Source organism: Lycorma delicatula, chromosome 2 (genome assembly GCF_047948215.1).
Source record: "Lycorma delicatula isolate Av1 chromosome 2, ASM4794821v1, whole genome shotgun sequence".
Taxonomy (NCBI): domain Eukaryota; kingdom Metazoa; phylum Arthropoda; class Insecta; order Hemiptera; family Fulgoridae; genus Lycorma; species Lycorma delicatula.
Window position 1 is genome coordinate 15,589,091 of NC_134456.1, and position 23,962 is coordinate 15,613,052.

General features: G+C 31.0%; 1 protein-coding gene across 4 annotated transcripts in view; it reads right to left on the bottom strand.

Moving 5' to 3' along the window:
• The window catches only part of LOC142320492 (uncharacterized), a 143,158-nt gene extending 119,958 nt beyond the window's left edge, over positions 1 to 23,200 (bottom strand). Inside the window, exon 1 of one of the 4 annotated variants that reach the window (XR_012755405.1) lies at positions 23,083 to 23,199. The gene's annotated coding sequence lies outside the window, so the exon portion shown is untranslated. Of the gene's footprint in view, positions 1 to 17,610; positions 17,799 to 23,082 lie in introns of those variants that run through there. The other 3 variants (XM_075358348.1, XM_075358349.1, XM_075358346.1) reach the window with 3 other exon arrangements.
• Positions 23,201 to 23,962: the final 762 nt, after the last annotated feature.

A 23,962-nucleotide genomic window follows, 5' to 3' on the forward strand; every position in this document is an offset into this window, starting at 1 on the left:
TATAATTTTTTTTTAAACAATTCTTTTAAGAATTATACTTCTCTGCACTATATATAAATATATTTATTTTATTAGATTAACCAAAGTACAGAATAAATAAAGTAGAATAACTTTACCACCTTATAAAGTAGAATAACAATACCACCTTATTGCATCATCAGCTGCATTATATATTCAAATATTCACCTTAAATTATATTTTACAAACTTCGTAAAATATAATAACATATCATGCATTTATTTATTTTATTTAAAATTTAAAACATTTAATCCTTTTATTTTTATTTTAAACTTATTTGGTTAAATTAAAAATTAAACAATATTTAAAATATGAAAAATTAAAATTAACATTTAAACACATCTAAAAATATGACGTCAAGGCATAAAATCAAATTAAAATTAAAAAAATAATTTTAAGTAAAGCAATTAATTATGCATGTTGTCCATTTAACTGAACTTACTTCACCAACTACTTTACTAATTACTACTTTCTTTAATTTTTAATTTAACTGAATAAGTTTAAAAAAAAGATTAAAGGTTTTAAATTTTAAATAAAATAAATAAATGCATGATATGTTATATTTTACAAAGTTTGTAATGTAATTTGAGATGAATATATAATGCAGCTGTAGTATAATAAGTTAAGTCATCCTACTTTATTTATTCTGTACTTTGGTTGATCTAATAAATATAAAAAAAAAAAAAAACAAATATATATATATATATATATATATATATTATTGTCTGTTTGTTAATGCATCATGCAAGAACCAGAGAACCAACTGACCAATTACTTTTAAATTTGCAGGAAGGTTATCCCAGAGAAGGTTTTAAGCCATCAACAGAGGCCCTAACTCCTTTGAAGATTAAGATATTAAAAATATTCATTATTTCTTTGCCCCCAAGGTGGTTGAAGTTGTAAATTAAACATATTCATTGAGGAAAAAAAAGATTAATCCTTTTACCTTACAAGAATATGGGATTTTTATACAGAAGTTAAAAAAACTTTTTAATTACTAGTTTTGAATATATACTTTTTATAACATTATAATACTGTACAAATATAAAACCCTCTATCATACTTTTGAAATTGCACTATCGATAACTAAAAACGAACATTTACAGTAAAAAACTGATGTCACTGATAACATTTTGCATCAGGTGTTTCTCAGTATGATTACTTTAGCGTTGCTGCATCAGCTCTGCAGGGCACTAACTTCAAATATCTTTTGTAATAGTATGGTAAATATGTTAGTTAACTTTTCCTAATGTAAATACATAATTAATTTCATTTCATTAATAAAATTATGTCACAACTATCTTTAATCTGTATCAGGTCAGGTTTTAATTACTAATCTGATAAATATTCAAATATGACAAGTGAATACATTAACAACCGATTACCCAGAGTTTATTAAAATGAGAACAAGTTAAACTTAAACAACTTATCGACAAGTTAAAATACATGCATTTCAGATAGCACTGAAGTTTAAAAACAACACTTTTGCCCTCACACTTTTCCTGTGATAGGGGTCCCATAGCAACACAGTATCTTTGATATCAAAGTTTGTTGTCTACTGTAGCAATCCAGTTTAAAAACGAAAAAAAGAAATCTAAAAAATCTAAAAACGAAAAAGAAATCTAGCCACTTTGCGCAAAGTGTGAGTTTTACACAGTTAATAAATTAGGATGTAGTAACACTAGTAGTGAAAGCGGGTTGACTAAATGCGTCTTTATAGCAGCAGAATCTGCAATTCATTACCCAGAATCCCCTCATGGCTAGAGATCCAACAGAAACTCACTTGTGTGTCGCGATGGTTCAACTCAGCGATTGCATTGTAAATTTTGATGACGATAGGATGTCTGCTTTGTCGATGAAATTCCGGCCCCCCGAAGGGCTTGTACCGAGTACTTGAAGACCATTCCACAACGTGATTTCTCCAGAAAGTTTGACAGGCTCTACTGGCACTGCAACGAGTATAACTAGAGAAGGGTTCTGTGTACATGGCTGATGTTAGTTGCTCATTTTCTTGGGGATATTACCTATAATGAGCATGATAAGGGACAGGATTTACAGCCTCCTGTTCAAATAGGTAAAAGACCTCGAATATCTGTTGCCAAAAAAAGACAAAACATTGGGTTTAGAATGGTTGACATACGATGTTACCACAAAGCTTTGTAATGCTAATCACGACTGCACCACTAATATTGTCGTGACTTTTTTAGAAGCTAGCAACTTACTGTAAACTAGCCTCTGAATTTGCTCTGGTTTTAAGCGGGCAAAATGTTGACTTATGGGTAATGTTAGAAAATAGAGGCATAGTATTTTAAAAGATATATTGCAAAAGAAATTAAAAAAAATGAAATTCATGCAGTGTGTGATAAGGCAGGAAAAACTGATGTTGAAGTAGCAAGATAAACCAGATGTTTTGTGTTTGACAACTAAACACAAATTAGGCTGTGTAAGTAATATTGAAAGGAAAGAAGGCAGTGGTTCCAATGTTGTCAAAGATTATTATATTACAAAGGTTATTAAATATAATAAATTCAAAATATTAAATATATATATTTTATTCTCTTAATTTGTAAGTTGCAATTTGTTCAACTAGTGAATAATAAAGCTACCCCACCGTGGCCCAATGAGATAAAGATGATATGTATGACACCTAAAGAAGGTGTAGTCTTGTACACTCAAATCTCTGCTTCATCAGCACTTCTATATATCGATCTTTATTTTACTGGGTTTTTTAACTAACCTTTTTTGCAATTCATATAGATAAAACATATATATATATATATATATATATATGGACGAAATGATTCCGGAACCGATTTAAACTTTCTCCATACTTAAAATCTCAATTAAAAAAATCGGTTTGCGCCTCCACGTTGGTTCGTCTGGATAACCAGTTAGAAACATGGAGATTTCTACTGGTGAACTAAATCGGAATCACCTCTCTGGATCACATCCAGAGTTGTAACTCGGAAATTTATTCCCACCCAAGGCTGACTTGCCTTTGAAAGTCAAATATGGAAGGTCTTTTAAGAAAAAATCCACCGTCTGGTAAATACCAGAGAAGGCTGCACTCGGATCCGGTGGGCAGCTGCTTAAAAGATAACAATGAATCGGAGCGTTTGGAAACACCCAAAAACAACACAACTTCAAAATTGAGGATAAGAAACAAGCAAATAAACTACATTGCCACTCACAACATTAATTCTCTAACTCAACCCGGCAAACTAAAAACTCTAACAGACACAATGGACAAACAAAATATCCTAATCGCAGGACTTAAAGAAATGAGAAACACCGATCGAGAGCCGTTTGAATCTCAGGGTTACAGAATTTACAAAGGAATCCCCGGGAAACGTGTGATGAAGAATTGCCCACAGTTCGGAACAGGATTTGCAATCAATCTTAAAATAATTGACTCAGTCGTAGAATTTAAGTCTTACTCCGCCAGGATTTCAACCTTAACCCTAAAATCAGCCAATAAATTCTACACCATAATAAATGTCCATGCTCCCACCAATGACAAAAACAATCTTAAAAAAGATAGAGAAGAGATGGACAAATTCTGGGAACTTCTTGACCAAACTGCAAACAACATAAATAAGACCCACATGAAGATTTTAATAGGGGACTTTAATGCCCAACTTGGTAAAGAACGAAGATATCGTGATATTATCGGAAAATGGCCTGCCCAAAAGAAAACTAACAAGAATGGCCAAAGACTTGTCGAATTTTGCAGAAACCATATATGATCTCAAAATCCACCTATTTTATGAGAAAACCAAGCAAATTGAAGACTTGGAAACACCCAGATTGGAAAAAAGGAGAATGGCAACCTGGATCATGTTTGCATGGACCGGAATTATCAGAAGGAGATTTATAATGTAAAAGTCTTGAGAGGAACAGATACTGGATCGGACCATTACTTAATTAAAGTTAAAATAAAATTCACCCCGCATAAAAAGAAAAAATCCCAACCTAAAAACAAAAGAGCTTATGATCCACATAAATTAATAAACAATGCAATCTTTGAAGAAACAACAAAAAAAATCAAATTAACTAATAATTTAAAAGAACTGACATCCCAACTGAAAGAAATAGCTGAAGAACTAGCCCCTATAAACCCAAGAAAAAAACACAAATGGTGGAATGAAGAATGTGACAAAGCAGTCAAAGACCGACACCGGGCTTGGATCAACCACCAAACCCAGAAAAATGAAGAATCTAACCATGAATTCACCAAACAAAGGAAAATAACTCAGAAAATTATAAGAGGAACCAAACGACAAGCCCAAAAAAACTTGATTCAGCAAATAGAAGAAAGTTCCAAGAAAACTAATTTCCGAGACTATTATAAAATTTTTGGTCAGGCTCTTCAAAGATATGAACCACCCACCCTTATGCTGAGAGGAAACAAAGGAAATATGGCCCACACCAATAAAGAAAGTGCTGAAATTTTGGCAGAAACCTTCAATAGACTCCTCAACTGTGACGACCCCCCAGAGCTTTTTGAGATTGACACTGAAACTCCAGTTAAAACTTCACCGGTAAATATCAACCCACCAACAATTCAAGAAGTTCTCGCAGCCTTAAATGAAATAAAAAACTACAAAGCAAGCGGAGAAGACCAGCTTTTCGCAGAACTCTGGAAACACTCATCAGTTTATTCAGTCAAAACTTCCCTACATCTATGCCTCATGAAAATATGGAACGAAGAAAAACTTCCAGAACACTGGACCACAGTCCTCATCCATCCATTACATAAAAAAGGGGATAAAACTAATCCGGAAAACTACAGAGGCATATCTCTCCTGGATTGCACATACAAAATCCTGTCGAGAATCATATACAACCGATGCAAAGACCAACTTGAACTGGAACTTGGGGAATACCATGGGGGATTTAGGCCATGGAGAGGTTGCCCGGAGCAAATAATATCCCTAAAACTTATGATGGACTTATATAAAAGACGGAAAAAACAACTAATAATCACCTTCGTCGACTTTAAAAGGGCCTATGATTGTATACACCGACCATCCATGCTGAATATTCTGAGAAACCTGGGCCTTCACCCTAAACTCGTAAACATGATAAAATTAACTTTAACCAATACCCAGTCCAGAGTGAAATTCAGAGGTGAACTCTCTCAACCCTTCTACATAAAAACTGGATTGAGGCAAGGAGACGGCCTCTCACCACTCCTTTTTAACTGCGCCCTCGAATTTGTCATGAGAAAATGGTATGAAATAAATCCCAAAAATATAAAAATGGGTACTAAGAAAAACTCCATCACACTAAATTGCCTAGGATTTGCAGATGACCTCGCTCTTTTAGCAAATAATATTCAAGAAGCCAAAACACAAATCATGAGCCTTCAAAACCTAGCACAAAAGATAGGGCTTCATATCTCTTTCGAAAAAACTGAACTAATGGCCATAGATCCTCTGGTAATAGAGCGCATTACGGTAAACAATCAGAAAATTAAAATAGTAAAACAATTTAAATATCTAGGGGAAATAATAACTTATAATTTAAATGAAAAAGTGACATGGCAAAACAGGACAAATAAAATGATTAAATCCCAAAAATTAACTCGGTCAACATATAACAAAAAATGCATTTCTGCTAAAACAAAACTTAAACATTATAAAACTGTAGTATAGCCAGAAGTCACCTACGGAAGCGAGACCCTTTTCAAAATCACTCAGAAAAACCGAATTGAAAAAATTCTGAAAATAGAGAGGAGAATTGTCAGAACGTGTATCAATAAAAAACACCAAAAAGAAGGCCGATGGTGGATTGTGCCAAATGAGGTGGTGTATTGAGAAATAGAGCCTGTTACTGATACTATGCGGAAAAAAAGAATCTCTTTCTTCGGTCATCTCATAAGGACACCGGAAACAAGACTGTCAAGAAATATCATTGAAAAGCTCTGGTTCCAAAAGCTAGAAGTAGGATGGATCAAAGAAATTAGAGAAGATATGAAAGAATTGGGAATTTCCCTGACTGACCTACAGAATAAAACTGGAAAAATTACAAAGCTAAAAGATAAAAGCATTAGATTTAAACAAAAGACAGACAAACGACAAAATACAACGAAGAGGGTGTTTACGGATGAAAAAAAGAAAGCAAGATCTGAACGGATGAAGAAATACTGAGCAGCTCGAAAGAGTAAAATAACACGCTTTTCTCAGAAAAGATCCAACTAAAATTGACTTAAGTGGTCCCATGTTGGCCGTAAAAGCATAATAATAATAATAAAAATGTTATTTAAAAACTGTTATGGACAACTCCATCTTCAACTCTATGCAAAAAAATTAAATCAATGCACATCCCATCAAGTATTTTTCAAGATTTATTAATTATTTATACTGAACACTGTTCATGGATACAGTGTTTTTCAAAACAGAAATATTTCTCCATATTTATTTTTAAAATTAGTGATAATTTTTTTTTTACAAAGAAAAATTATTTAGGAGCAAGTATGACTATTTACATGAAACTCTACAGATTCCAACTTCAACTCTATGAAAAAAATGAAATCTAAACACATTTTGTCAAGTTTAAACTTTCATTCAATAATCTTTTTACTACATGAGGTTTCTTTTACATTTCAGTATATGACATGTTTTTTGCAAACCATTTATATACACTAGATCTTAACAAAAGAAATGTAATGAAAAACTGTATCACAACTTATTTTTAAATAAGTTGTTTAAATAGTTGTATGAGTGAACATTGTGCAATATAAATATTAAATAAATCATGAAAAATACTTGACAGGATGTGTTAGATATATATATATATATATATATATATATATATATATATATATATATGTATATATTTATGCTTGTGTATAAAATGTTGAGGCTCAAAAATCTCCTACTACATCAGTTTCATTAAAATGTAGATATGAACGTTAAAATTTGATGTAAATGGTTGAGTCGTAGGAGTCATTCTTTACTGATCAGTATCAGCTGGACCACTTCTGAAGACTGAATATTTTGATAGTAGTTAATAAGAATGCTAACAGAAAAACTGTTTTGCGCATATGATTGCATTTTTATTCAGGACTCTTAAACACAATCTTTCATAAGACATCACTCTTACTTATTTAATAAAATGTATTTGAATGTACGGAAGAAGTCGAAAAACCCTATTTTAAGGATTATAGAGGTAGCATCACCGCCTCTCTGTCAAGAAGAAGGGCTAGCAACACCCTTCCAACTTTTTCTTGCATAACCTATTAAAAATTAGTTTTAGAAAAAATGTATCATTCAACCAATCACAGAATTGTGACATTTGAATTAATAAACAATTTTTTTTTGTTTAATTATGGCAATAATATTTTGTCAATAATGAATTTTAATAACACAGTAAGAAAAAAAGAAGACGATTAAAACATCTCTGAATTTTTGAAAACCAAAAGGTATTCCACCTTCAATAATGTAATTTACAAAATAACAGAAATGACATTACTGGAATTAAATGAATAATCTCTTGAAAACCAAAACGTGAATAGTAACTAGAGAATCATATTTTTAATGCGAATTTTAAGCATCGCTGGCTACTATGGTGATTAGCTATGAATAAATGTTAACAGCATACAATGAAACAGTGTCCACGAGCATTTATTACTTTCTATTTACATTTTAAGCGTAATCTTGCAACATGAAAGAACTTAGCAAGTAAAAGGTGCTTGATGTCTTTAATGGTTTGGTTTCATGGAAGCGTGCACGTAGAAAAAAAAAAACTAGTATATCTTGTTTGAATTTGTTGTGTTTTATTGAAGTGATTATCATTAAAAAATCTTTCTTTTACACTTTAGCTACATATTTATAAAATAATACACTATTCTGTTTATCCTTTAGAATAGAATTCCAGGTGATAGATTCTATGTATTTTTCTTTCGAGGCAAGCAATAGCCCATGTTAAATAATAGTTCACGTAAGACAAAATTTTGTTACAATATTACAAAAGATTCTATCCTAAATTAGAAGTCTTGAATCAGGAAAAAGTTCTGGAAACTACATGAAAGAATCAATTAAGATATAATAAAACAAAACAAAACAATTGTCCACATTGGCTTCAATGAAAGATTGTACTCAACCACTGCCTCCTGGTTCATATGGATTTTTTTTCATTTTGGATTGAGTACAGTCCTTCTAATAATTTCTTTACTTCAAAGCTCTCAATAAAATTTATTTTACACAATTAGTAACAGTTTCTCTGAAATGTTATAAAAATTTTTAAATTTTCATTATATAAGCGCTGAAGAAAAATCCTGTTTTTTAAGTTTAATAGCTCTGATTGATGGCAAAAATAACATCACATATTAGTTATTTATTCTTTATGAAAAAAATGGCTTAAACAGGTAAGAAAGATAATTGTATTTTTCAATACAACTTTCTTTGGTAATTAACTAAAATCTGGCAAATGAAAAGAGGTACCTGTATTTTGAGTAGTTATAACTTCTAAACAAACAGTTAAAAACAGATTATGTCAAATTAAAGCCTGTTCTATTTTAAGTTGTACTTATTTTACTGAGACCTTATTTAACACTCTTAGCGCTACGTCTAAATCAGTAAAACTTCACCCCAGGCCAGACATTTTTTATTTATTTATTAAGACCATTACGTGTGCATCAAAATTATACACATGGCCGTTTTGACATTGCTAAAAATGTATCAGATTGATACACATGGCGCTAAGAGTGTTAAACAGCATGAAAAGAATCATGCTGTTCCAATCCAAAGTGGATTTAAATAAAACAAATACCGATTCGAATTAACAATTGTATATTAACATATTCATGATTTAATTAAATTTGTATTACATTGTTGAAAAATATATATAATTTAATGAATATATACATGTCTACTATATGATGGGTAAATTTTGACTGAAGAAAATGAGTCTTCAAATGACAGATTGAGACTAGACTAGACTGCCAGATTCTAGTGCGGAGCCAACTTATACAGAGTAGATGGAGCCGAGTGAATCGTCAGAAGCTGGGTGAAGCATACGAAGCCGAGTGAATCATCAGGAGAGGAGTGAATGATATGGAACTGTGTCTCAACATATTGCCCGCCATAATTTAACAATTATCTTACAATAATATACTATAAGTGAATCCAACAAGCTTGGCGACTAGGCCGTATCATATGGTTGTGTTATGCATTTGATAAACAATTAATGAATACAACCACATGTTAAATAAAATAGAAACAATTATGTTGAAAAGAAAGTAAAACTAATATTTAACATCACATGGTGTCAGACAGCACTGCTGCCTGAACATAGTAAACATGTTTAATGAAATTTATTACCATAAATGTTTTTTTTTTCTTTTCAGACATAAGACAACTTGAAAACTAACAATGAAAGTGAGATTTTAACATTAGTGAACAAATCTTAAGAAATGGATTTAAAATGTCAAAATGGATAATAATTTCCAGGTTAAAGAAAAAAATCTTAACATATATTGTAATATTAAAAAGTGTATGCAAGACTGAATACACTGATAGAGAAAAAAACATTTTTAATGTTTCTCTCAGTGTGATACTATTTCTTGAATTGCTTTTTTGTGTGCATTACAGATCTGTAAATACAATTTTTCTATCACCCTTAGTTTTAAATAAATAATGCTTCAAAAAGAATTACGGAAAAATATAGTTAAAATCTGTAAAATTTATCATTTTGTACGGCCATATCTGGGTTAGAATGATTTTGCAAATGCTTTTATTTTTTAAATAGTCTCAGGCACATCCCAAATTAATGTTCAACAGTAATTGGCTAGCACGTTAGTATTCCACTTGCCTTTATAGCGGCTTTCCATCACCAAAATGTCTTGGTAGAAACGTTCACCATGGTTCGTCATTTACATCTCCAAGGTTGTCCGGGAAAAAATCCAGATGTGAGTGGAGGAGATGTATTTACGAAGACATATTACATCCCATTGCTCTGTATGAAATAGGAAGTTGATTAACAATATCGTGGTAGTTGTCGGATTTTTGTTTGCTGAGAAACATTTTTACAAACGCCTTTAAAACGCTTTAAATGAAGCCCAAGCTTCACTTTCTACATTATTTAACATCGAGTTAAATACATCATCTTTGACCAACTCTATTATTTGAGGACCAACAAATATTCCTTCTTTAATTTTTCCTTCACTTACATTTGGAAATTTCTGCCTGTTGTACAAAAATCCGGGACTCTCCTTCATTGCTTTTACAAAATTTTTCATTGGTCCTAGCTTGATATTGAGAGGGGGTAAACATATTTTTTTGGGTTCAACTAAGTGCTCATGAATAATATTTTTCGCATTTGGAGTTAAATTGTCTCACTTCTTCCATTCTTTGGTAACATAATGTTTTTTAAATAGTCTCAGGCACATCCCAAATTAATGTTCAACAGTAATTGGCTAGCACGTTAGTATTCCACTTGCCTTTATAGCGGCTTTCCATCACCAAAATGTCTTGGTAGAAACGTTCACCATGGTTCGTCATTTACATCTCCAAGGTTGTCCGGGAAAAAATCCAGATGTGAGTGGAGGAGATGTATTTACGAAGACATATTACATCCCATTGCTCTGTATGAAATAGGAAGTTGATTAACAATATCGTGGTAGTTGTCGGATTTTTGTTTGCTGAGAAACATTTTTACAAACGCCTTTAAATGAAGCCCAAGCTTCACTTTCTACATTATTTAACATCGAGTTAAATACATCATCTTTGACCAACTCTATTATTTGAGGACCAACAAATATTCCTTCTTTAATTTTTCCTTCACTTACATTTGGAAATTTCTGCCTGTTGTACAAAAATCCGGGACTCTCCTTCATTGCTTTTACAAAATTTTTCATTGGTCCTAGCTTGATATTGAGAGGGGGTAAACATATTTTTTTGGGTTCAACTAAGTGCTCATGAATAATATTTTTCGCATTTGGAGTTAAATTGTCTCACTTCTTCCATTCTTTGGTAACATAATGTTTATCCCTAGCTCGGCTGTCCCATTTGCAAACACATATACTTAGTACAGCCTAACTACATGCCTACCAAAATAGCTATAACTTTCAAATCACCACATATGTTTCAGCTATGTTTTTATAATTTATTTTTTCAAGAATGTCTTTCATTACATCATATGTCTCTTTCAAATTAATTCCATAAGCGATCGGTATCGAAGGATATTTGTTACCGTTATGTACTAGAACCACTTTTAAACTATACTTGGACGAATCTATGAAAAGGTGCCAGTCCACAGGTTTATGAACTTGTCCTAGGTGCAAAATAACCTCATCAATATTTGTACAATAAACCAAATTATTTTCATCAATAAAGTACTGAGAAAGTTCTTTTTGTCGGCTTCAAAAGCCTAAAATTTCCGAATTATTTGAAGTAAATCCCAAACTTGCAGTCTTGATCCTAACGGTTCAGCTTCATTTTTTGATAAATTTAAATTCCTAACCAAGTCATTTAATTCACTTTGTGATATAAGATGTGGCTTATTGGAAGATAATTCAAAATCAAAATCATTACTGTCTTCTTCAGTAGTGCCTGTTTCTTCATCGCTGCTTTCGAAACATACATTCACAGGTGGCTGAAATTATTCAATTTCATGAGGTACAGACCTGATTGCAGATTGCAATGAAGGATATTTTACAGTATGTTTAGATTTTTTAGAAATTCAAAACACACTTGTTAAACAAAAGTAACAATCTGCTACATGATCCTTTGGTTCACGCCAAACCATAGGTACATATGTCATAATATGTAATTATGACATGATTTAATTGTTTGTCTAGTACACATGACAATTTTTATAAATAAAAATAAATTTATAACTTACAAATGATGTTAACAAAGTTAAACATAAAAAATGAGCTAACAAAATAAAATTCAGGAGTTTAAAAGGTTGAAAAATATGTTGAAAATGAAAAAAAATTCTTTAATAAAAATTTAAAGTTTTTCAAAAATGGTGGGCGATAGAAAGATTCTGAGTTCATATTCGTTTTCAGCATTAAAAAACAGATTAAAATAATGCATCACATGTTAGGAAACAAAAATTATATTTATCAGTGATATTTTTGCAATTTCAGTTTTTATCTTGTGAAAAATGTTTTAACATACATTAATCAAAATCACTGGTACAGCACAGATTTCTGTGTACCACCAGTGAATTTAACAAGGTGATACACAACTAGGCACAATACAAAAATACAGAATTTTATACTGTAATACAAAATTATTAGTACAAGAGATATTATTAGCAGTAGTATTTACTTATTATTAATAAAATGGATCACGGGTGCTCAAACCTTTTTTGATGTATTATAATACAAAAGTATTTCATCATTGTACTTCTTTTCCCCTTAAATTGAGGAAATTATTTATGAATAGCAACAATAAGAATATCAGCTGTTCGAACAGCAAGAACAAACACTGACAGTTCTTACATACCACAGTGCATATGTAACAATTTGTCTGTCCAACATGCATCATGTTGCACATATAAAAAAAAATTCTTAATGGCTATTATAAAAGGATTACCATACTTTCCTCCAGCAGTTAAGTGAATTGATCATGATAATCCTACACATGGACGGATGTAGCTGCTTCCATTGTTTTACAAACTCTCTGATTTGAAAATATTGTAATTGTGTTACTATTTCATTTGATAAAACTAGTGTCCTAGAAGTCCTAGTGTTGGCATACGTATCTTGAAAGCACCTTTTTTCTTATATACTTTCTTATTTATGTGCTTTGCTTGAATTAATTTGGTTTAATTTAATTAACATAATTAGTTAAAGTTGATAAAATATAAATCAATATAGAAAAGGGGCTTAATAGAGCAATGACAAACAAAACAACACCAGACAAAAAACTTGTATCAATGAGCTCTACTTCAGAATCAGAATTTGCAGTAAGGCAAGATCATTCTCCTATTAAAATATGAATATTTATAAGAAAATATGATCCTGGGGACATTAATATTGTATTTACTGTGACGGGTGTATAAAATGAATCAGCTTTCTTAAAACAGATTCAAAATCTGCTTTCTGACCAAAGTATGAAACCTTCAATATTGAAACACTACCTTACCACTAAACATTCAACATTAGAAACAAAAATTACTTTGTTCAAAAATTGTCAGAGATAAAATGCACAAAGAAAATTATGTCGTCTTTTTACAGGCAGTACTCAAAGAGCAGTTGAGGCACATCTTTCTAACAACTGGTGAAAAGCTGTTGTTACCTGCTGCAAAAGATATGGTAACTTGAATGTTAGGTGAATTGTCCACTAAACAACTACATACAGTACCACCATGCAATAAAATAAACTGAAAGCATTGCATTAAACATAATAACTCAAGTAAAAAATAGTAATTTTTTTTGCTGTACAATTCAATGAGTGCATATGGAAGAAACTAAGTTCAAAAAACAATGTAAAGCAAGTAATTTTAGCTACATTCAGAGATGCAGATGTTCCTGCAGCTGTTGACTTTTCTTTCTTTTTCCTGTTGTAGCCTCCGGTAACTACCGTTTAGATAATACTTCAGGGGATGAATGAGGATGATATGTATGAGTGTAAATGAAGTGTAGTCCTGTACCGTCTCAGTTTGACCATTCCTGAGATGTGTGGTTAATTGAACCCCAACCACCAAAGAACACCGGTATCCACGATCTAGTATTCAAGTCCGTGTAAAAATAGCTGGCTTTACTAGGACTTGAACGCTGTAACTCTCAACTTTCCAAACCAGCTGATTTGGGAAGACGCGTTCACCACTAGACCAACCCGGTGGGTAGATGAGCTGTTGACTAACACTAGTCTACTTAACAGATATTTTCAATTGCTTCAAGACTTAAATTCAAATTTGTAAGGTGAAACAACGATCAATTTTCAGTAGACAAAATAAAGGAATTTATCAAAAAAAATGTCAAATAATGAATAACAGGGTTTCAAATGAAAACCTCCTGCATTTTCCAAATCTGGAAAAATTTGTGACAGTACACAAAATTGAAATAAAAAGGATAATCTCATCAAATAATATAAAATTCCATTGCATAATCCTTACTGAAACTTTTGAAATTTCCAAGTTATGGAAATATTTCAAAAAATACTTTGAATTCCTATGATTAGAAACCCTTTTCATACTGTATATTATTCCTGGAATCCTAACTAGTAACAAAACAAAATCTTTGATGGAATTATTTTGTGATTGAGGCTTAAAAATGGAATTTACTAAATCAGAGTTATGAGAATTTTGGCAAAAGTTTAAAAATAAATATCCATCACTGTTGAGAAAACCACTATTTTTAATTCTATTTTCTAACACATATCTTTGAGAAACTACATTTTCTGCTGTTGGGACGGTAAAAGTTAAATTTTGTAATACTGGAACTTGAACCAAATCTCCACTTATTATTAGGTTCAGCTAAACCAAAGACATCTCTTTACTTTTTCAAATACAGAGTACCACCCCTCCTCAATGAATTTTTAGTCTTCAAGAATATTGTTATCAGTAATGTTAATAACTGTATAATGTAACATTTCTTTATAAAGTAAATAAATGTTTTTGTAACAAATGATTAAAACACTTTTACACAAATTTTTAATTTTTACCAGGTTCGAGTCCCAGTCAGACGTCATTTTTTATACACAACAAAACTTTTGGTTCATATTCCCATGCACAAGCTTCAAACCTTATATCGTGAATTAATCACAAAAAAAATTGTAATAAATGATTATTTTCAAAATAAATGGTTACTTTCGAAAATAATTATAATTTTTTATTGCTTTACCATTCAGAGTTAACATAATGTAACATTATTTATTTATATACAAACACAAAAAATAAATAAATGTTAAAGGAATAATAAAATTGACTTTTACTATAATAATCTGTCTGGAAGTAGATTGCTAACAGAAAGCCTGAATTTGCAAGTATAGAGTAGGTGGAAATTAATTAATTTGAAGAATATATATGAAAACGTGCAAAAATAGAAAAACTAATAAATGTCTTTCTATAAATTCCAATCTCATTTGAAATATTAGAAATTACAAATGCCAAATTAAAAAAAAAACGTATATGTTTGTACTTAGTAGGTCATAACTGTAAAATTAGGAGACCTCATGAATTTTTAGTTGATGGGACTGAATGAATAAATTAGACATATCAAAATAGATACAATAAAAAAACCTTTAAAATTAAACTGAAATCAAATACAGTGTACACAAAATAAAATCAGTTTTATTTATGCTAAAGAATACATATCCTAATAATTACAAAAGAAAATACTTTTTTAACACGATGTAGTTAATGAAATATTCAGAGTGATGAAGTCAATACAGTATATGGTCTGCTTTTGTTACTGGATAAATTGTTCAATAATCAACAGAACTTTACTTAAATTATGTATTTAATTAACTGAATGCCTTTTATGTATGAAAGTAAGAACTGAGTGGTAAATAATTTGTTGCCAGAATAAAGCCTTAGCAAATACAGAAACAAAGAATGTATAAGTAATAACAAGCTATACTGTATATGATAAAACTTCAATACTTTAAAAACTTTCATATTCATAAAAAATACAAAAATCAACTCCATATTTTCATGCAATGACTGGTCAAGAAGTCCAGCATGAACTGATAAAACAGAAGTAAAAACCCTACTATATGAACTAACTTGTTTAACTCAATTCAGGTTCTACAACCCATTGCAAAAAGAATCGTTTGTTTATTATCAACAGTTGTTAATTGCTAATTATTACTTAGTATTTGTTCTTAATACCTTGGAGAATTCATTAATGTCACACTCAATTACAAAACCTTATAGTATAACATTCAAAGCAAGACAATGAAATAAAAATCAAACTTAAAAAAAATTTCAATCCTATGAGAATAAATGTTTAGTATTTTTAACCCTTTCCAATCCATAAATTTAAAACTTTATTACTTTACTTTCTTCATAAAAAAGGCAACAAATCAAAGAAAACAAACAAACTTAAATAAACAACTGTTAAGATTAATAGTAATGAATAGTACGTTTCATGGATATTACTGGTGCCAGGGCCTCCCTTAGTACGTTTTATTATAAGACAACTAGTATTTATGTATTTAAAGTAGCCCAATTTACCAAAACAGTGATCATTTATTGAGAATATCTGGCAGCAAAACATTTTTAACAATTTGTTTCAGCAAGTCTATGAAGAGAATGGGCAAAATTTGCATCGTGTAATTTGAAAAATTGTACTTTCTAATGCATTATCCTGTATATCTTGTTCAAAAACAGAATGTTCTTTTTTTGTTTAACCTCCGAGACCACCATTAGGTATTGCTTCAGAGGATGAGGTGAATGAATTGTAGCGTGTGTAAAAATGCCATGCTTGATCAGAATTCGAACCCAAGACCTACGGATGAAAGGCCGAGACGCTACCACTCACGCCACAGAGGCCAGCAAGCAGAATGTTCTATAACAATTATAATATTACTGCCTTTGAGTTACAGCACAAATGCTAGGTCAAAATAATACCATGTAACCAATGTAATGAGCAAAATTAGAAGTTCTGAAAATAATACTACTATTAAATTATATCTAAAATACTAAAGTGGATATGACTGAGTAATTGTACAGAATCTCCCCACTAAATACTTAGAAACTGATTTAACAATATTACAAGAAACATGCATGACATTAAAACATATCAAACTCTATAAACAGCAATGAAGGAAAATGGTTTTTTCAAGAAATGAACTATAGCAATTGTAATCTATGGGAGAGATTTAATCAACTGAAATCTCCAGGTCATAAAAAATATAAAATCAATAACTTAGCATGCACTTAATACAGTTTCTAACCACTTATTTGTTTTTTTTTATTCAAATACAACAAAGCAACAGTAAAAGGTAAGATGGTAATAGCAATTTAATCTACAACAGTAGATTAATAACAGCAACAGAATATTTCATATTTATGTAAAAAGTAAACACAAAAAATACTTATAAAAGGTTAAATTTCTAGAATAAATAATTAAATAAACTTTTGCTACAATAAACTGTAAGTAAATTGCTAATATAAAGAAACTGTATTTGTTATGTATAGAGTAGGTGAAAATTACATAATTGAAGAATACAAATGAAAAATGTTCTATCATCTAAGAACAATAAAAACTGTATTGAGTGCACAACGGTAAAAAGGTTAAAAACACAAAAAGAAAACTCATATAGTATTATGCAATAATCTTTCCATGTGAACATAAGCACGACATGGAGAAATGGATAGGCGAATATTTTTTTGGGAACACTAGCACTGTGTGTACTGTTAATAGTCATAACGCAGGTAAAAGCTACTTGTTCAAACAAATGACCACTGGAACCCCCAAATTAAAAACAATACACGAGATAACAATCATACTTCATTAAAATAATTAATAAAAACAAAAATTCGCGTCATAACAGCCCTTCCGTAATGCAGAACTTACACCCAAGCAAATCATGCAGTTCATTCTATCGTTTATGTTAGAATGATGACTAGTCATTCCCAAAATTTACAACTGGAAAGGAAAGGGTTAATACTACATACGTTTCATCTTGCCTGTATGCGAACAATTTGCAACCGTGAAACCAAATCCACATACAGCAAACAGAAATTTAAGCCATACGTAACCAGATTCATAACGTTTACTCTCGTCTTCATAATTGTCATCGATGGCACTGTAAGGAGTTAAACTGATATAACTTCGTTTGGAAACTAGTAATATTCTCGAGGTTTGTAAACAATAATTAAAATTGTGATGTTCATACAAACGAGTACAATACTGACTATAACATAACCTCCTTACACTCGGAAAAGTATTGTTTTCTTTAGATAGAGAAAAACATCGAGAGCGATAAATACAAATAAATCTTCTAAAACTAACTGCCATTATGAAATAGAAACAATACTACATAATTACTTAATATTTAACAAATTCAGTAACGTCCCAAACACTAGCGAAATCAAACTCACTGCATCATTAAAATTTGCGTTTGCTTCACAGCCTTTTTGATTACAATACACTTAACCTTCCGTTTAAGGACCGCGCAGGATTTGTTCTTTATATACAAACACATAATTTTCATACGCGCTGGATACACCCACTGAAAATTGCACAGTACATCCTAATTATATAAAAACTTGTATTACAAACTTAACGGTATTAATTATAATAGTACATAGGTTTTAGCCTAGCTAGAATAATTATTTTCTACAGTAGGTCTTTTAATTTGAAGTTAGCTAGTACAAAGGCGTGGGTATTTGTTGATTGTACAAAAGGATCTGCGTATCGGTTGACTATGTACCCGTACTAGATATGGTGTTTGCATTGTCTTGTAATACCACAATTGGATTATTTTTCTCGAAAGGCCATCAACCAGAATCGTTTACGCTATCTTTCAAAAAAATGTCATACAATCTCTCATTTTCAGAAAACGCTTGGTAATGCTTACACAAAAATCTAATTAATCTCTTAAAAAAAAAATTCCGCACAATATTTGTTCTCTGTAAATCTAAATAATTTTTCTTTATTGTGAACAAATGAATATTGTCATAAAACATCTGACAATGTTTGAATCTAACTATGGATTTCAGGATATCACATAAGCTTGGTTTTTTAAGAAGTGTATCTATGTACACTTTAAAAGGTAATGTGCCATTCCTCTGCAACATTTGATTCTCTACATTTATCAGTGGTGCTTTTAAAAAGCGCATGGCTTTCCTGTAAGAATTTATTTTGTGCCAGTAAGCATATTTGGTCTCATGGTTCTCACCACCAGTTTTTTCAATTCCTATATATCCACAACCAGCCAATTAAATAGTTTGTTGGCTACTAGATCAATTGGTTGCAATTAACAATATATTGCCATTTTTTCATGTAATATTTTTATGGAATTTTTCAAACAAGTTTAAAATTGGAATTTTTTGTACAACACAAAGCTATGCTGTTGATTCTTACTGTAATTTTATACATTTTGGTTTAGTTGCTGTTTTGACCCGTGTTACTTCAGAATAATTTCAGATATTATAAGCATCTAACCCTTCTTTCTTCATATTTCTAGAGAAAGGTTGTAAAAATCTCTTCAATAAGAGAATAAATACTGTGTAAACTCTGCTGCACACTTAGTACAGGTGGCCAGGAAGTCACTGTACATCCCTAAAGTTAGAACCAAAAATTTATAATGAGTTATAAATAAAAATGCAATATAACAATGAATTATTTAATTTACTCACTTACACATAGTATTAATTTTAATGGTCTAGTGGATCTGTGTTCACCTTCATTTCATATGCACAATTCTACACTTCCTCTGCGACATATAATGGAGCATTTCTGGTGTTATATTACAGAAGACATCCCTCACAGCATCACGTAATTCTACATTTGTGGTGTAGCGATGTACAGATACATGTACCTTGGTAATTTTCCCATAATGAATTGTCTGGTATGGTGAGATCAGGATTTTGTGGTGGCTATAATAACAGAGCTGGTATACCATGGTCAATTCAACATCTGGGAAATTTTTAATTTAGAAACAAGCAGACTGAAGAGTGAAATGTGCAGGTGAAATGTGCTCAATCCTGCTGCAATCATACCATGAGATGGTACACATTCCACGAGATCCTTCTCTTGAAGGTGTGGGATTTGTTTTCTTTGACCTTTAGCTTAATGTAATCATATCCTGTCATCATTTGAATAGCAGAAAGGCTACTAGAATAGATGGAATTACTGCGCAGTGCAGGTGAGGAAGCAATTGATAAATTTACAAACTGGTGTGTAATATTTACGAAAAACAGCAGGTTGCATCAGACTTTAAAAAAGTCTGATGCAGTTTTATGCATATGCCTGAGGCTTAAGAGAGCACAGAAATAAATAACTACTGGCAGTCAACATAAATTACACAGAATTTAAAAAATTAAAAATAAGTTTGCTTAAATTATATTTATAAAATAAATAAAAATATTTATTAAAATTAATAAAGAGACCGTTTTGAATCTATGTTAAACTCTATATCGGCCCATTTTCCAAGGGCCATAAATCAAACGAATGTCCTCTAATAACAAACACTGTGCTACAGTTGAATCAAGCTTGGAAATATTAATGCAAGTGTTAACATTTTATGACGGTATCTTATACTCCACAACAATCTAGAGTAGCTGAGAGAGAAAACAGAATCATTTGTGATGTGGCAAGATACTGGTTGCATTCTGCACTCAACTTACCCAAGTTGCTTAGAGGTGAAGTAATGCTTTCTTTCCTTTCTGCTACACATACAATAAATAGAACAACACCAACAAAAGTGAAAGGAAGGACCTGTGTTTAGTGATTTCTGAAAAGGGAAGTGAATATCAATCATCTCAGAATTTTTTGAACTGAATGTTTTGCTTGGATTCTGGACAACAAAAAATGAATATCTGATGCAAAATCATTAAAGGTTGGATCTGCATAGTGCAGTTACAGATTTTATTTTCCAGACAAGTAAAAAGTTGTCTGCACGGATCTTAAATTCAGACCGGAAACATTACAAGAATCTAAAATTCATAATTTTTCTTACATAGCAAGTAAAGACTTTACTGATATACGTACAAATCAACACATGAAAATTTAATTCCTCATGCATAAGCAACAGAACAATGAGGACAGATACCATTTAATGAACCATTGGCAGACAAACCATCCAGATACCAAGAGGAAGAATATTTTTTCTTCACCTACCACCTTCAAATTATCAAGAGACTATGCAGAGTCATGTGCTGTCAAGAGGTATGTGCTGTCAAGACTGATTCAGATGACATCATAAAGTGTAAAGCAAGACTAATTGCTATGAGCTACAGTGAACATCCACAGTTAAATTATTTTAACAATTTCAGCCCTGTTTCCCACTTAAAGACAAGTCAGGACAATTTTAGCTATTCACGATGTAGACTGCTTTCTTCAATGGACAACTAAACAAGAATGTGTTCATACGATAACCTCAAGGAAATGATGTGGAACACAAAAAGTGTACAAATTATTAAAACATTTGTATGGCCTTAAACAAGTTTTTAAGAGTTTGTATAAATGTCTAACACACTTCTTATAGCAGTGTGGTCTAGAGGAAGGCAACGTAGATCACATACACCACAGCAAAAAAATTGTGGTGTTTTTTTCATCTTGATGGCAGTTCTTTAATGATCATGGGCCTATCACAAAGTTAAATTGTTGATTTAAATTAAAATCAAATTAAGTGGAAAATTTACAAAGATAGACCAGTCACTATATGCAAAGATAATTCTACAAAAATATGGGTTTAGCAACAGTAAACCTTAATCTTTCCAATTGAATTTAGTTGAGAACCTGGAAACTCTCTTCTAATCTCCACCGGTGAACATTACAGGTAAATGGTTGGAATCTTAAATTATTTAGTTTGACAAAACATCAGATTTTAAGTTTTTCCTTGAATATTGCATCTGGAGCACAGATTCAACCAATAAAGTCTCGTTTTAATTTGGTAAAAAGATATTTCAGATATTTGTAATCTATTCCTGATGATTGTATCAGATGCAGTAAAACAACCAGTAGATAAATTGAGCCACACAGTGATGCCAATTATATTGGTGACAAAGTCACTCAAAGATCAACTAGTGTAACTCTCCTTAAATACTGTGGTAGATCAGTTGTGTGGATAAATAAATTGCAGAAATTTGAATCATTCTCTTCTATGGAAGATCCAGGTATAATACTGCTACAATAGAAGCAAGCAAATGGTTGGTTCGGCTTGACATCTACTTAAAGGAAGTTGGTATACTTGATGTCAATCCAAAGCCAACTCTCTTAATAGAGTGCCATTAAACTTAAAAATAAAGCGATGTTCAACAATAAATCAATACTAGATGCCATTATGTGAGGAAGAATGGTGAAAGAAGGAACCATTCAAACTGAAAAACAAGCAACCAATATATTTACAAAAGAAGTTATCATCTACTTAAACACCCATGTGTATGAAAATTCAATGTGAATTATCGACTTCTGAGAGCTTCAGTAAGGTTTAGGAATTAGTTTTATTTATTTGTTTCATAAATTATTTAAAATTCTTATTATTGTGAGATGTTAATTTTTGAGACTTTTTAATATAATCGACACTTTGCAAAATTATTAAGTAGGTATAGGTAGTTAATTGTGAAGATGGTTTTCTTCCTTTGTTCAGTGTCGCAATAGTTCTTTGTAACCTATCACCGTTTATTTTTGGAAGTTCTACCTGAGTGTAATAAAACGAATGACATTTGCTAGGAGTTACGATGAAACTGATCTGTTTTCCATTAATTATAATATAATTGAAAGCTTCAACAGTCTATTACAAAACAGTGAACTATCAACTGTTCTTTTTTATTAGTATCTGAGAATAACGGATAAGGGAATAAGTATTATAATTTCCGATAAATAGAAAGAAAATTACGGCACTTATGCAGTTTGTTCCATCCCAACGTTTTTAATATCGTAAACGTCATTACTGTTAATGTTTTGAATATTTAAATAATATATCCAGTAATTGCAATAATTTATTTAAATAATATAAGTTTTCTGTTGATTAGTCGAGGTTGGCGAGCGTAGGTTAAGTTTGGTTAATTTATATCTATAATTAAAAGCAGCAAACGTTTGGGTTTTTGTTAATATCCAAACTTATTTTTTGTTAATAATTTAACCAAACTTAACCTATGCTCGCTAACTTTGATTAATTAACACGGTTAATGTTTTAAGAAATGACTATACATTGTAGAGCAAATTTAACATCTTCGTAATCACATATACTATAAAAAATGTTAGGGGGAAACAAACTGCATAAGTGCCAAAATTACTATTTAAAAACGACAAATAATAATAATAATATGCACACGATATATGAATTTTTTTAAATGTTGCTTAAATAAACGATTTACAACGAACTCAAATGAATTTTCATATAGGTTAAAACCACACTACCAATTTATCAATAGAAAAAATTCAAATTTAAATTCTATTAATTTATATAAGAATCGTATAAAATTACTTACTTGGTCAGATAAACAAAAGTGAACACCAACAAATAATAATAATAATATCAGAATATAATTCTCTTAAAAACAACACTTTTAGACAAATGGTCACACGATTATTGATCAATGATGCCAATACAAGCAATTGTATACTTCAATACCTATATCTTTTCTTTTTTTTAAACCTCAGGGACCACTGTTATATATTGCTTCGTGTATATATATATATACACACGATAATTGTATAACAAACTTATTAAATAATTTTTCATTCAGTTACAGTTAAACTGGTTTAGTATAAAAATTAAATTCTTAAAAGTGATTCATTTCTCTTTCCACTATTGAACACTTTTCTTTATTCTACTCTTCTTTCGCTAGTTTGCACTTTTTGAACATTCATAAAATAGACGGAGCATTCAGGAAAGTTAAGGAAAATTTTGGGGTACATAAATTAAAATCTAATAATGTGTTAAACATTCGAGTCCGACAAGGATGTTCCCTATCCCCGTTACTTTTTAATATTTACATAGAACTAGCAGTTAATGATGCTAAAGAATAATTTAGATCCGGAGTAATAGCGCAAGGTGAAAAGATAAAGACGCTACGATTTGCTGGCGATATAGATCTGGAGTGTCGCTTTATATGGAAGTGAAACTTAGATTAGAAGCTTTTGAAATGTGGTGCTAAAGGGGAATGTTAAAAATCAGATGGGTGGATAAAGTGACAAATGAAGAGGTATTGCGGCAAATAGATGATGGAAGAAGCATTTTGAAAAGATATAGCTAAAAGAAGAGCTACATACTAAGGCATCCTGGAATAGTCGCTTTAATATTCGAAGGACAGGTAGAAGGACAAAATTGTGTAGCAGGTCACATTTGGAATATGTAAAACAAATTGT